At 43.8% G+C, this 13,727-nt stretch overlaps 1 protein-coding gene across 5 annotated transcripts in view; it reads left to right on the top strand.

Annotated features, from left to right (window-relative positions):
- HECW1 (HECT, C2 and WW domain containing E3 ubiquitin protein ligase 1) overlaps positions 1-13,727 on the top strand; it is a 979,761-nt gene that overhangs the window by 162,969 nt on the left and 803,065 nt on the right. For 4 of the 5 annotated variants that reach the window (XM_085607421.1, XM_085607420.1, XM_085607416.1 and 1 more), the window contains one exon: positions 7,702-7,816. The exons of the other annotated variant lie outside the window; for it this stretch is intronic. The gene's annotated coding sequence lies outside the window, so the exon portion shown is untranslated. The remainder of the gene's footprint in view (positions 1-7,701; positions 7,817-13,727) is intronic. 5 annotated transcript variants of the gene reach the window in all.

The raw sequence follows: 13,727 nt of genomic DNA, 5'->3' as shown, positions 1-13,727 counted from the left end.
TTTCCTTGCAAGCTTTTTTTTTTCCTGAACTCACTCACCATTTCTTGTACTCCTTAATTTCATGCATGGATGTTAACAGACAAAGGTCAGCTCTGCACGCCAAAACCCACCGCTGCAAAATAAAAATAAAAAATGCTTGTTGATCTCGGCATGGCCCAACATCCTGTGATTCTGGGCGGATTATTAATGTTTGAGAGTACTCACAAAGAGGAATTGGCCTGGGGTGATGGAACAGGGGGCAGGGGAGTGGGAGGGCTTAAGAAATGTTTTTAATGTTGGAGGCGGGTTATAGGGAGACAATGCGCGTGAGTGGGAGCGGTGAGAGTGGAGGGGCATGGAGGCACTGGTTTTGGTGGCTTAGGGAGGGGCAGCAAAGGCTCTAATTACAAGGGTAAGGAGGGGGAACCAGGCGGCGCGGGAGGAGGTTTTTGCAGATAACAATGGAGTGGGTCGGATAGAGTACATTGCCCCCCACGTGTATGGAATTATGGTTGGCTTGGGGTACTCAGGTGAGGCGATGCAGTAAGTTTGCTTACACTTAACATTAACAAGGCTTATGCCCTCACATTTAATGGCGTGACTCTGAGGGGCCCATTAGTATGTCGGGCGGATCTCCACCCCCTGCATGGCGGTGGCGATCTGCCAGTCCTAACCCCCCGCCCGCCTCCCATTTCCCCCGCCATATCAGTATGGCGGGGGTACCGCAGCGGACGGGTAGACCGTCCGCCGCTTTTCTGCCCAGTCGACGGGTCGACCTGGCGGAAAAGTGTTGAATACAGACACCGCCATCCATATTAGTATGCAGGTGGGGAGCAGCCTTTCTGTGGCCGGAAAGGCATGCGGGAATCACATTTGGGGGCCCGTTGCGGGCCCCCAGGAAGTTGGGAGGGTGGGGGGTGCACATGGGGGTACCTATAGTACCCCCCTGCATTTGCATGCACAATGCAGCAGGCACCGCGCGGTGCCTGCCATGTTGTGCATGCAAATGCACAACATGCATTTTTGGCATAGCGGCGGGTGATGCTGAAAGCACCGCCCGCCGCAATGTTAAAAATGCAGGATGCGCCCGCCAGTGTGGCAGGCGCATCCTAATCACCTCCACGGGACCGTCGCACTTATGGTGGGCGGTCTCTTTTTACATCAGGATGGCGGGCAGACTTTATGATGCCCTGAGTGTTACAGGACACTCTCGAGAGCTACAACGACCTTTCTGCTTTAACTCTGTTAATATGTATTTTGTTTTTTACAACACTAATCGCTCTAGCTTGATGTAATCTGTAATGAATTTGCAATTTGTAAATATGTAACTCTCAATATGAGTAACCGTAGTAGCTATACGTGCTGTCACCTACTACCCTGTAACAGTAAATGTTTAATGTAATGTTTGTCGCTCTGTTGTAAAGCGCTTTGATACCTCTGGTGCAGAGGCTATATAAAAACGCATACATAAATATATAAATAACAAGCAGGGAGTCTGGTGAGGAACTGAAAAAACACTAAAAAGAGACAACTACCAAAATCATACAACGCGTCAGGATGTCCAGGGGAACATACATCATCGAGGCCCAGACATAAGCCATGCATCCGTTCCTGGGACCCTTTTAAAGTTTGTCCATCACTTGGGTGCGCCAACCAGGCCCAGAGGCACCCTGTTCTGCGTGTGCTGCCTTGTGAAGCCACTAGCTACTAACCGGAAGTGGGCACAAGCGGAGCTGTAGTGCATTCACCCCCACCCCCTCCCCTCGTAATCCAGTGCAGCTCACAAAGGCACGCCTCAATAGGGTGCAGCCAGAAAGCTAGAACCCCTGGGAATCTCAGGGCAACCATTCAAGCACACAAAGGCAACCTCTTGTCCAGGATATGGACCCTCTTTCTGTGGGGGGAGGAGGAGGGGGCAGCACCCAACCCTCTGGCCGACGAGGCTTGCATTTGAAACGATGCGATAGTGCTTCAGGGCTGCGCCCTGAGGTGCCTTTGCTTTCTTTCTCCTTGAACCTGCACTCCGGGCATCAGGGGCGATGGGGTGGGAGGAGGGTTGATGAAAGAGGGGTTGGGAGGGAGACGACAGGTATCTGAAGAGTGAGACGGGGGAATGAAACACTAAGGATGCAGGAGCACACTCATTGTGTGTGCAGATGCACCTTGACTCGCCAGGAAAGCGTCTAGGCCCTTGGGCTGAGAAGCGCTGAGTGTAACAAGGCCCCTCGGAGTGACAGCACCCCCGATGGCCAGGGCCTAGAAGCCTGATTACATGGTGCCAGGAGCACCCAGTCATATGAGGGTACTGGCAGCTACAGGTGACGTCATACAAGGGTAGATGGCTTTAAGATTACGGTGCCCGAGTGCCGCCGGATTTCATCATATGAGGGTAGAGGGCCAGCAGATGACGTTACATGAGGGTAGATGTTAGAAGATGTCAGGAATTTGATGACGTCACCCGAGTGAAGTGTGCACAAGTGACCCTCGTGTGGTGGTTTTAAGGGCAAACACAGCTTGCCCAATTATGTCACGTTTGCTTAGAAATCTATCTCGCGATGTCACATGAGGGAAGAGGCTTGTCCGATGATATCACACAGAAGTCATCTATTGTGATGCACTAGCCCTCTGGTGACATCACACAGAGGTTTAGGACCCAATGAGGTCTGGCCCTAGCAGTCTGATGAGACAGCAGAAGAGTTACATGATGATGTCGAGAAGCTGGGCCCAGTGACGTCACATGGGGCCCTCAGAGGGACCCCTCAGACAACAGTGCCCCACAAAGGTCCACTCATAAAGTCACCAGCACGTTGGTGAACATGCCACAATGTACGCAAGCAGGTTTTGATGAGGTACTCAGCAAACTGACACTTAGGGTAGATGTGTGCAGGCACCGGCGGAGTCGAGGGCAGACCGTAGTGTTGGGGCAAGAGAAGGGGCAGTTAGAGGGAACTTTGGAGAACAGATGGGGCAGAGATGGGGCCGCACTCGAAACAAGTGCGGCCATGCCCTTTTCCGCTGCCGGCAGGGACACTTGTAAACAATGCAGGCCCCGGTGCCGGGCCCTAATGTGTGACTCGACTGTGTAATGAGGTGTTCTGGGATTCAAGAAAGCAGGCTCAAGGCGCGAGGTTAGTAGCCTGCCCCCTCGCGCTGACCCCTCTCTTCCCGGGAAGGACACCTACTCTGAAGAACACTTTCACCCCCTCCTTTCCTGTTTCTCAGATTGCAGAGAAGCCAGCGTTTACCAGAAACGCTGACGCTACACAATGGAAATGATGGGCGGGGCTCGAGTCCCCTACTCTAAACTGACTTGTTGACTATAGCTCTCGCCGGCGAGGAGCGCATCCATGCTCCAACGCCAGGCGAGATCTAAAAAGGGCTATCATGCTGACTCACAGCAGCTCTGCCATAGTGCAACTTGACTAAAACATTGACAGAGGCAATAGGCCGCATAGGCAAAGCCTACTGCTTTGCCAGTGCATGTTTGTATAGGTTCTCTCACCCTGCAATTTCCCTATTTCTAGTTTTTGAACTTAACAACTAGGTCTCCTAAGCTTGTTTAATTTAGTCCCCGACACAGACTCACTGTTTTAACTTGGCTTCAATTTCTGGCATCTCTTTTGTGTATCATGATGAAACACCCAATGTAAACCCTTGCTTTCTCTGTCAAACCTGGATTCTTCTACCACCTGCATCTGTTTAACCGAGTACACCATTTCATATCTCTTGTGTCCAAATCCCAAATCTACATCCAAGACGTGTGGGATCTGTGTTTGCTTGGTGCTTTCCAGTTCAGACCTTCAACAAGTGAACGCTGCAGGATGCTTTGCAAAAGGTACATGGCAGTATCTGGAGCGCAAGGAAACCTAGGAAGCACACTCCTTCCTAAGGAATGCTTGTTTTGATCATTATTCAGCAGCAGTCATAATATTACTCAGAAAGAGAAGCCAACTATTCAAGAGAGTCTCCGAGCTAAATAACGTGTCATGAAGCAGCATGTTTAAGGCTACCTACTGTCCTTCCTCACCTAAGCAATCATGTCTTCTACCCCTATACTGAAGACACTACACGAGGAACTCTAATGACAGCAAGCCGCTTGTCTCTACTGAAGACACAACTGTTGATGTGGTGTGTGGATATTTGGCCACAAATGAAGTCACAGCATCAAACTCCTCAAAATAAATTTGCCGCTGTTTCATTGTCTGTTTGTACACCTCAGCTTTGTGTAACTTTTTGGAACTTTCTAGCATATAATCCACAATAACACAAACTCCTAGGCAGACCTATTGTTTCAAATACATAACATATACTTAAAGTGGGTTTTAGGCCCTTGCTCATCACTGTATGGCGTTGCTGCCTATCTCAGTTGTCAGCTCTTGATTCAATGGCTTTCTTCTCTATTCTTGTTCTTTTTCTGTACAGGAGCAATTCAGTCACACTGTTCTGATTTGATGAATAGTATCCTTCCACTGCATACTTGAGGGGACTATTTCGTTTATTTATTTTTTCAACACTTCATGAAAGGGAATATTCCCTTGCTCTCCTTCTCATGTACTCTCCTTTTATTTCCCCTTTCCTTGATTCCCAGTGCTCCCCAGGCTGTTCCCCATTTTAAATATGTTTATTTTATTAATTTGCTTATACGAGGGCCGGACAGTGGCAAAGATGCTGAGCCATTCGTTTCCTTCATATTCACTTGTTTTTCTCTTTTTATATTTTAATTTACTTTCCTAACTTGTTCTTCAGTCTACATGTCACAGAGCATGTGTGCTCGTGACACAATGTATGTGTGCACATGCATCTCAATGCCATCTTGAAATAGGTGTTGTTTAATTGAAAACCTATTGAAAGATTGCTGACATAGGCATGCGTTTGGTGAACCCATTAGCATGCAAGTAACAAAAAGCATTGGAAAAGCCAATCTATCAGCCTTATAGAGCTGAACATATTGGCTTTTCCAATGCTTGCATATATTGCAGCATCTTGAGGTGTACAGTGTTTTATTTATTTTTCCTTTGTATGAGTTCATTGTTCTTGTCACACTTATTTTTTCCATTAATTATGGCACTCAATAAACTAAGATACAGAGACCGCAGGCAGGTATAGTGACACACTCAAGAAAATTACCACATACAAAATGCTTAGTAAAGTATTTTTAGAAAAATAAAGTCTGGCTGTAGTAAAAAGTAGGTTAATGGAAAAGATCTTCTAACGTATGTACTAGAAAGAAAGGAAGTGGGCAGTGGCTGACTGCGCCCTCATCTGGCAATATTACACCCCAGCCCCTAATGGGCCCTGTAAGTGACAGAGGTTCTCCTCTTATACAGACTACACTGCAGGGCATAAAATGTGAAGACTAATAACAAAGGTCAAACTGTGAGACAAACAGGGTTCTAGAATATGGTATTGTAGAAAGTGCACTCCGCAAAGTACTTTTGAAGTTTGTGCAAATCAGCAATGGCACTTTCTAGCATCTAACCAGTGGTCAGAGTGTGAGGTCTGTTGGGAACGACGTTCCCAATCGTCTATGCAGTGTCTTCCCCAGCCGGGAGCATACAACTGAAAATGCCGCACACGGAGCTCTAAAAAAGACATCTTTATTACACCACATATGATTACACACTGCACACATTGCATCATAACTTTTATAACCACCTTAACGCCTCCAATCAAATTACTTAATTCCTGTTTGAAGTCTGGACAGGACCACAACAGTGCTAGTGCTTATAGTATCAAGACTCCGCATCTCCCCTTTTGTTAAATACAACGTACAGACAACTTTAGCATCATAGTTCCTCAATGAGTCGCTGAGGTGCTCTCACTGGTTTGCCAGATCAGATGGTATGAGGTAGTTGAGGTGCATCTTGATTGTGCACTGATTACATAGGCTCAGATGCTTGATCTGGCCATCTAGGTGGGTTCACCTCACTCTCGATATCAGGAGCTGATAAACATCGATGTAGGTGTTTAAAGTGTGATGAGTCCCATGTGATGGATTTTCCGGGATGATGCGCTGTCACCATAAATCCTTTACATATTATGACCTTCAAAGGGTCGACAGCAAATAGAGTGTCCATTTTTCGCTTCCTTTCAGTTTGGCCAGTACCTTGTCCCCTCTGTTGAAGACTGTTTCCTGAGGGTGTCAGCACTGATCAGCATATGTTTTCATTTTGCACTTTCGAGAAGTGCCTGTGACACAAATCATATCAGCATTCATTGATCTGTATGATGTCTATTGTGGTAGTCTGGTTCTGATGCCTCTCCCAAATAGCATGGTGGCAGACTCTCACCAACTGTGGAGCACGGAGTTGATCAATAGGAACAAAGGGTTTGACACAGGGCTTGGTTTAGAGCAATTGCTTCCATCGATGCTCATTGAATTATCCTCTTGAGGGTGCCCATGAATTGTTCAACAATACCATTGGCTTGGGGCCAGAGAGGTATACTCTTTTGATGCTTGACATTGAGTGGAACAAGAAACTCCTTGAATTCTTTGCTATTGAAAGGTGGGCCATTGTCAGATTTGAGAATAGCGGGGATGCTCCACGCTGCAAAGATGTCATCAAGCCACTGGATTACTTTATCATGGGTTGTCGATGATAGGGCATCCTGCAACGAAAAATGCAAATATTGGTTAATGACTACCATGAGATGATGTCCATTTTCTAGAGGCCCAAAGAAGTCAACAGCAACTCTCTCCCAGGCATGCGCAAGAAGGTCAGACATTGTTAATGGATGCTGAACCACAATGGGGGATAAGCAGTTACAAAGGTGGCATGCTTTCAGCTCTTTCTCTCCTCGAAATCTAAACTTTGGTAAAAGAATATAGCTGTTCTTGAATGGTTAATGCTAACCTTGAGGTACATCTGGCTGAAAATAGAGGAAGGAAGTATCATGTCCTGCGAAACTAATGGTGAGATAGATAGTGAAAGAAAAAAAAGTTTTCTCGGAGGATGGCTCCTACCTGAAAAAAATGTAATATGTGCAATTGGTTTATCAGCAGATTTAGAGGGCTACTTGGTAGCCAGAATATGGCTTTAATTGATGCAGTCGTTTGAGGCATCATGGCGACAAAAATGTATTATTTTTTGGAAGTAATGTATGGGTGTTACAAGCTGAATTCTGAAGTGCTTTGTCTAATAGAAATCTATGAAAAGTTTGCAGTTGGTATAGTCTGATTGCTTTGTACTAAAATTGTATAATTTTAAAGGACTTGTTTTTTCTTATAATCTAAACCTTTTTGCATATTTTGTGATAACCTAGTTTATATTGTGTGTAATATAATTTTAAAATAATAATTTGCATATTCACAGTGCTTTCTGTCAGTCTCAGGTTGGGACCAAATAGAACTATAAATAAAAATGTCACTATTACACTATTCCCCACTGCATCAACCAGGATTCAATTCTGTGACTGTCTAGTTACACACACAGAGCTGCAGTGATCACAATAACCAATTGAGCTTTCATAATGGATAAAAGTCCATTTCCCACTGATTAACGTGCAATTATTTTTCATTTAAGGTGTGTGACATTTTTATATGAATTTACCTCTAGGTGAAAGGCCAATAAAATATTTGCAGACTATTTGTCCTTTTTAGCCACGTCTCTGGCCACAACCCCACGCTCACGAACCTGCTCCATTGCACTCATGATCACAGTTCCCGTATCTTTTTATGCACTTCAACCACTGCATCTAACTCACAATAACACTCTTTTCTAGGTGCATGCAAATGGACCAACGTGGAGATGGAAAAGCAAACTTAATACCGAAACGCTGATAAAAAAAGAATGTTCTTGCTACACGGTGGTTGGACAAGTCAAAAAACACCCTCAATGTGAGTACCTTGTTACACCATCTACATATGCTGCATAAAACACCTTTAAAATGTGCAGCACAGATAATTGGGTTGACACTAAAATGTTTTGATAATTCCATGTTAAAACAAAGAAATGTTTCTTCCCAAAGAATTTAAGCAATTGCCACTCAATTTTACTTTTGGGACTTGGCCAACAACCTGCAATAGCAGAGCCCTGTAGTTGGAGAAAAGAGTCAAAGATAAAGCAAAAAACTTGGACCCTAGAATGATCCCATTCTACACTTACGCACAAGTGCAGATGGGAGTTATTCTGTCTGCCACCTTGCATATGAAGCATTATGTGGTAGTGTTTTAGGTTCTGAGTTATGCTCTGGGGTAGACCTGTTTGTACTTGAACTGAGGACAGTTAAAGGCGAGGTAAATCTGAACGTCGGGGTTATTGGTAATAAACTTGGACTTCAGCTTCAGATGCTTCATGACTTGTGATTTTTATACACAACAGTAGTCACACACCTGTTTTTGAGCATGTTTTCAACAGTGCACCCAGTAACTCGATTACTCCGGAAGTTAAAACAGGAGCCAGGGGCAACACAGCTCTGAATCACAGAGTGCCAATCACTTCTTTTCTGTTTCTGAGTTGAGTGGTCTGCAGTGCATGCACTTACTCATGAGTTACCAAGTTATTCACGAAGGTAACTTACACTTGTGAGTATTTTTACAGGTATAATTTACTCTTATACTTTTGAATAACTTTGGACTATTCACAAAATCCAAGTGTAAAGGTACTCAAAAGTGTAGACTTACACGTCTCACAATCCCCAAAAGACAGGAGGTGGAGACAGATTTACAAGTATAAGTTAATACTGAGAAAAAGAAACAATAGTAAGTCCAGCACCACACGTGGTCAACGACAGATATACTGCAACACCTATCTATATAAAATAATGAAGGTAGGGATAATAAAACCTCATAGGAAAACATTTCAAAATAAATTAAATTATTTAAAATAGTTAACAATATGCTTAAATATAATGTTATAAAAGTAACAATAAACAGGTATTATTTAATTATAATGTAGTTTAGCTACCTCTTTCTATTTATACATTATTGTAAAATTATGTTTTATTAAAATATAATTAAACTACTTTTAATTATTACTATGGCTCACTTTTAATATTTATTAATGCAGAATTAAAATTAAAGGGGCTCATTTATGAGTAACCTGCGTCACTTTTGCGCCACCAGTGCGTCACTTTTTGTGACGCACCAGTGGCGTAAAACATGCGCCATGATGCGCCATATTTACAAAGTGACGCATCTACCTAGATGCGTCACTTTGCAAAGCCCTGCACTACATTATACCTGCGTCAGGTATAATGTATGCAGGGTGGGCGTTCCTACGTAAGTAAGCATCGTAGAAGTGACGCAGTGAAATATACGAGATTTCACTGCGCCACTTCTAGGGTGCAAATGCGTCAATATCTTACGCCTGCCTCACAGCAGGCGTAAGACTGACGCAGGCCCTATCACATGGGGCTTGCCCCATGTGAAAGGACTCATTGCTGGAGTTGCGTCACTTTTATGACACACTCCAGCAATGCGTCACTTTTGCGCCTACAGATACGTCAGAAATACTGACGTATCTGTGACTCCTTGCGACATGATGCGTCATACTGTAAATATGACGCATCACTGGAGTCGCAGGGAGGGCGCAGTGAAAAGTGACGCATCACTGTTTTCACGCAGTGATGCGTCACTTTTCATAAATGAGGCCCAAAGTTTTTAGTTTAGGCTGGAATATATTTTTTCACTTCAAACTTCAGAAAAATCAATTATTTAAATATAAAATATACCATTCAAAATTAAGTTAATAGTGCAGTAGCTTTTATACTTTGCTATATAAATAAAATATATATGTAAAACTAATTTACATTAATTTTTAAGTTCAAAATATTTTTAATAGGTTCAGTATTGTAATGCACATTAGTAACATATAAGTCCTTCAAACTATCTTTAGTCAGCAAGAAGAGTAAATAAAAAATGCAGTAGGCGAACGCCTGGGAATCTCTTATTTATTTAGATCCTCATGTAGTCTTTTGGAGAATTGTGTAACTCCACTAAAAGTAGGAAATATTCACAAACATGTTGGAAGAAACCTAAAATACGTGGATGTCCAAATTATTAACATATCTTTGAGAATCAGCGCACCGTGATTATGCCTTCTGACAGGAAATTCACCTTAAAATGGTCGAGAAAAGTCCAGGAAATAGTTTCCCTCGGTTTATTCTATTCAGATTTACAAATGTATACACTTGGAAGTACCCAGGAGGGCCTGTTTCAGTTTAATGCGCCTTCTGGCAACTGCGTCTCCATTACATCCGCAGCAGTGTGTATCGTTTGGTCTGTACCTCTGCAGTTGCATTGTTTCTAGCCAGAAACCACAGGTCGAAGGTGAGCGTGTCCTCCAGAGTTTGTGTGTTCATCAAAACCCCCATTCATCTGCAGGAGTGCAGAGTTCCGCTGCCGTGTAATTTATAATCTGGTAATCACGCCAAATGCGGCCGGTGGGAATAGCACTGCTGTGCTGGCACCGCGCCAGGCAGCAGCAATCTCACACAGCCTCAGATCCCGGGGAGTCCTCCTGGGAATTGAGAGATCTTTTTTTATTACTGAGGGGAGAATTGCAGACGGATCAGAGAAATGTTTATCTTCAGGGAGACATGGAAGAAGATGGAGGTATTTTAATTATATACTGTCACGCATTACTGCAAGGCAGTTTCTGGTTCTACAGATGTATGATTAATACAACGTTATGAATCAAACCAGGAAGGCAACGAGTATAACATTAAATATCACTAAACAAAGAACAGCAATATATCATTACGTGGTCATTTATCCTTACCTAACCATAGCTGAAATAAAATGTTATGGTTATTTGGTGAGGGAGCCATAAATGTCTAAGGGTGTATGGCTTTGGCTTTGTGTCAAGCAGAAAGTAAACTTGTAATGCCCCCTTTGACCCTTCACTTGTACATCATCAGGCCACGATAATATGTAGCATAATTAGAATTTCAGAGATAGCATTATTAAATGTTCAAAGAAGAAAAATATTTTCCATAAGGATGAAAAAAGGGAAAAAATTAAATGTGCAAAGGCGCATATTTCTGCAATACTTAATTCTGTGAATAGCGCGCACTGGGGACAATACACAGACATATGTACAGGAAAAAGAAAAGTGCACTCGGAAAGTATGACTTGCATAGATTTGCATTTACTGCAGTTTACCAGAGTATTAAGGTTTAGGATACCGTACTTGAAACATCAAGAATTTTACAAGTACAACCCAGATTTCTTACATCAGAAAATTCTCCATCAGATGCCACAAAATCTGCCACATTCAAGCGATGTCCTTCTGCCATGGAGACTGAGATTCCACCACCATCTTTAGTGCGAGGCTTGTTTTTGACCCTCACACGTAAACTTTGGTCCACTATCTGGTTTTGTAAGAAAATCAGTTTCAGGTCCTAGGCCAATTAAGTTTCTGAGCGGCAATTATATCAATAGGAACCTTTCACCTCTGTCGTTCTAGGGCCTTCATACTCTGGACACCTTTACCACTTGATGCTCAGAAGAGGTAGGCAGAACAATCAAAGGCTGACTCAGGATGGTGCAGTGGGCTTGATACCCATAATTCTGGACAACATTGACGCTCAATAAATCAAAGTCCAGCCAGTGCTTCTATTTGAAAAACAGGAAAAATACATTCACAAACAAATACAAAGTCAGGTGAAAACAGTCTTAGACCCTCTTCTTTGGGGATTCACATGATTAACTAGGGTGCAAACCATAAAGATTTACGAGAAGGTGCAGATAACCAAATAAAACCTGTCTGTTTCCATTATTTGCCAGATTCCATTCAACAATTTATACACCTGCAGGACGTAACAAGGCAAATCAGCAACACCTTCTAGTGCCTAGACAAACCTAAAGGCTATGCTAAGGTATTCACAATACACTATAAAGGTTGACTGCCTTTTAAAATCTTTAGAAAACACCTGCAGACTTGAACATTAACACAGGCACTCACTAGGAAATTACACTTATATTCAGGCTGACCTACAAAAGGGATTCTCAAACATTAATTATAGCCAGACCGTAAAAATGTAGGATATGAGGTCTTGAGATAGAGAGAGCTCCTAAGCATTAGTCAGAATTAAGATGTTGGAGACCACACGATCCAGGCAGCCTACGATTCCGATTTGCTCAGCAAGGCTGCCTTGGTAAAAAAAGAGACGTGCCCACTGCCCTTTAAAAAGTCCACATTTTCACTTTTTCTTTTTCTTAGTGTCCTTTATATCTTTAAAGATAACATCTGCACTTGTGAGCTTTTTTTTTTACCTGAACTTGCCATTGTGCTGTTGAGACACTAGTCACTCACGACTCCATCTGCACCCACTCCTTACAGAGAGACCGTACAGCGAGCTGCCTGAGCAAATGGTCCTGCTGACCTACTTGTCCACACAACACTGCTCACTTAGTTGGGTGGTGGGACTGGCTTTCTCCCCATTTCTTCTGCTTCACTGCTTCTCTCCTTCCGTGGTATAAGTAGGAGGAGGGAAAACTGCCATGGTGCCCTGTGCCCCTCTGGCATCTCCATCAACAGGGCTGCGAAGTGAGGACCCGCGACTCCCCTCAGGTTGGGAGACAATTTCTTCTTATTCCCCTTGGCAAAGAACAACAGCAAGGCCCCTTCCGCTTCACCCAGGGCAATATCAAAGCAGTGCGTGGTCACACGATTTTCAGGATGTTGGACAATTTCTGAGGGTTTATTGCTGCCTGTGGGCTTCCCACAGGACACTGTAGGAGAGATAACCAAGCTGTGCTTGAGTATCAGGCACAAATGACAATATCTTGATCCCTGCTGGAATGATTTTAGAAGAGTTTGCACTGTTTTGTTGTAAGTGATCTCCATTCACAAGCAGTACCAAAAGCTAAAGAGGTTTTGCCCACTGCTTCACATAATCTGCACCACTGATCACTTCTCTTGCTGTTAGCAGCTTTATTGGAAGGGCTCTGAGTTACGTTAGCCCCTCTGACTAGCCCTAGTGATTTCCTCATCTGGGGCTCTTCAGCTCCTCCGCATCATTCCACATGTCCTACATGGCAACCATACTCTGAGCATAGACTCCCCAACCTCCCAAGACCTCAAACTCTTGCAGGGTGACTGTGCACAACAGCCAAAGTCTACAGAGTCCACTTCTACAGCATTACAGCTTCAACTCTGTTATATCAACTGGGTTCCACAATGCCACCTCTTTAAGGACTCTACAAAGGTCTACTGTTCATTAGATGTGCCAGAGAGAAAGGTAGCTGATGCCACAGACCTGGAGAAAGAGTCTCAAAAGGTCCCAGAGTACAAGCCAGGAGTTGGTTCACCCTGAAGGCAAACTTCTGAGAGGGGTCAACAGCAACACTGGTTCTTCTTCCTTCCCTTCCATGTTCCTTCTCAGCTCTCCAGGCCTGTGCATCGCTTTCAGAAGGGAGGAGGCGAGCTGATGGCATGTAATAAACCCTCCGAATGTAGAGGTGTCACATCAGCCCTACACCTCTAGCCGACTCCCAACAAACCAGCCAACTGTATAGCATGTTGAGCGATTTCCTCGGAAGGTAGAGCACATCATCTCTTGGGGCCTATCACCGATCATGCAGGCCTGTGCTTCTGCTCCTGAACGTCAAAGGGGACAACCACTGGGGATCAGATAAATAAGTCACTATCCCTCTTGTTAAGAAAGGGAGGTTTCCTTGATTTATTTGTACTCGAGTTGCCAGAAAAAGCTATGGAAATTATTTATTCATGCCCCTTCCTCAAGTAGGAGAATCTTAAAGTCCCTAGAATGGGCTTATTGTTTACTACGTCCTTTGATGTGAT

This window comes from Triturus cristatus, chromosome 5_2 (genome assembly GCF_964204655.1).
Source record: "Triturus cristatus chromosome 5_2, aTriCri1.1, whole genome shotgun sequence".
NCBI classification, from domain to species: Eukaryota; Metazoa; Chordata; class Amphibia; order Caudata; family Salamandridae; genus Triturus; species Triturus cristatus.
Note: the sequence above shows the minus strand (reverse complement) of the source record. Positions and strands in the feature narration are given on the sequence as shown.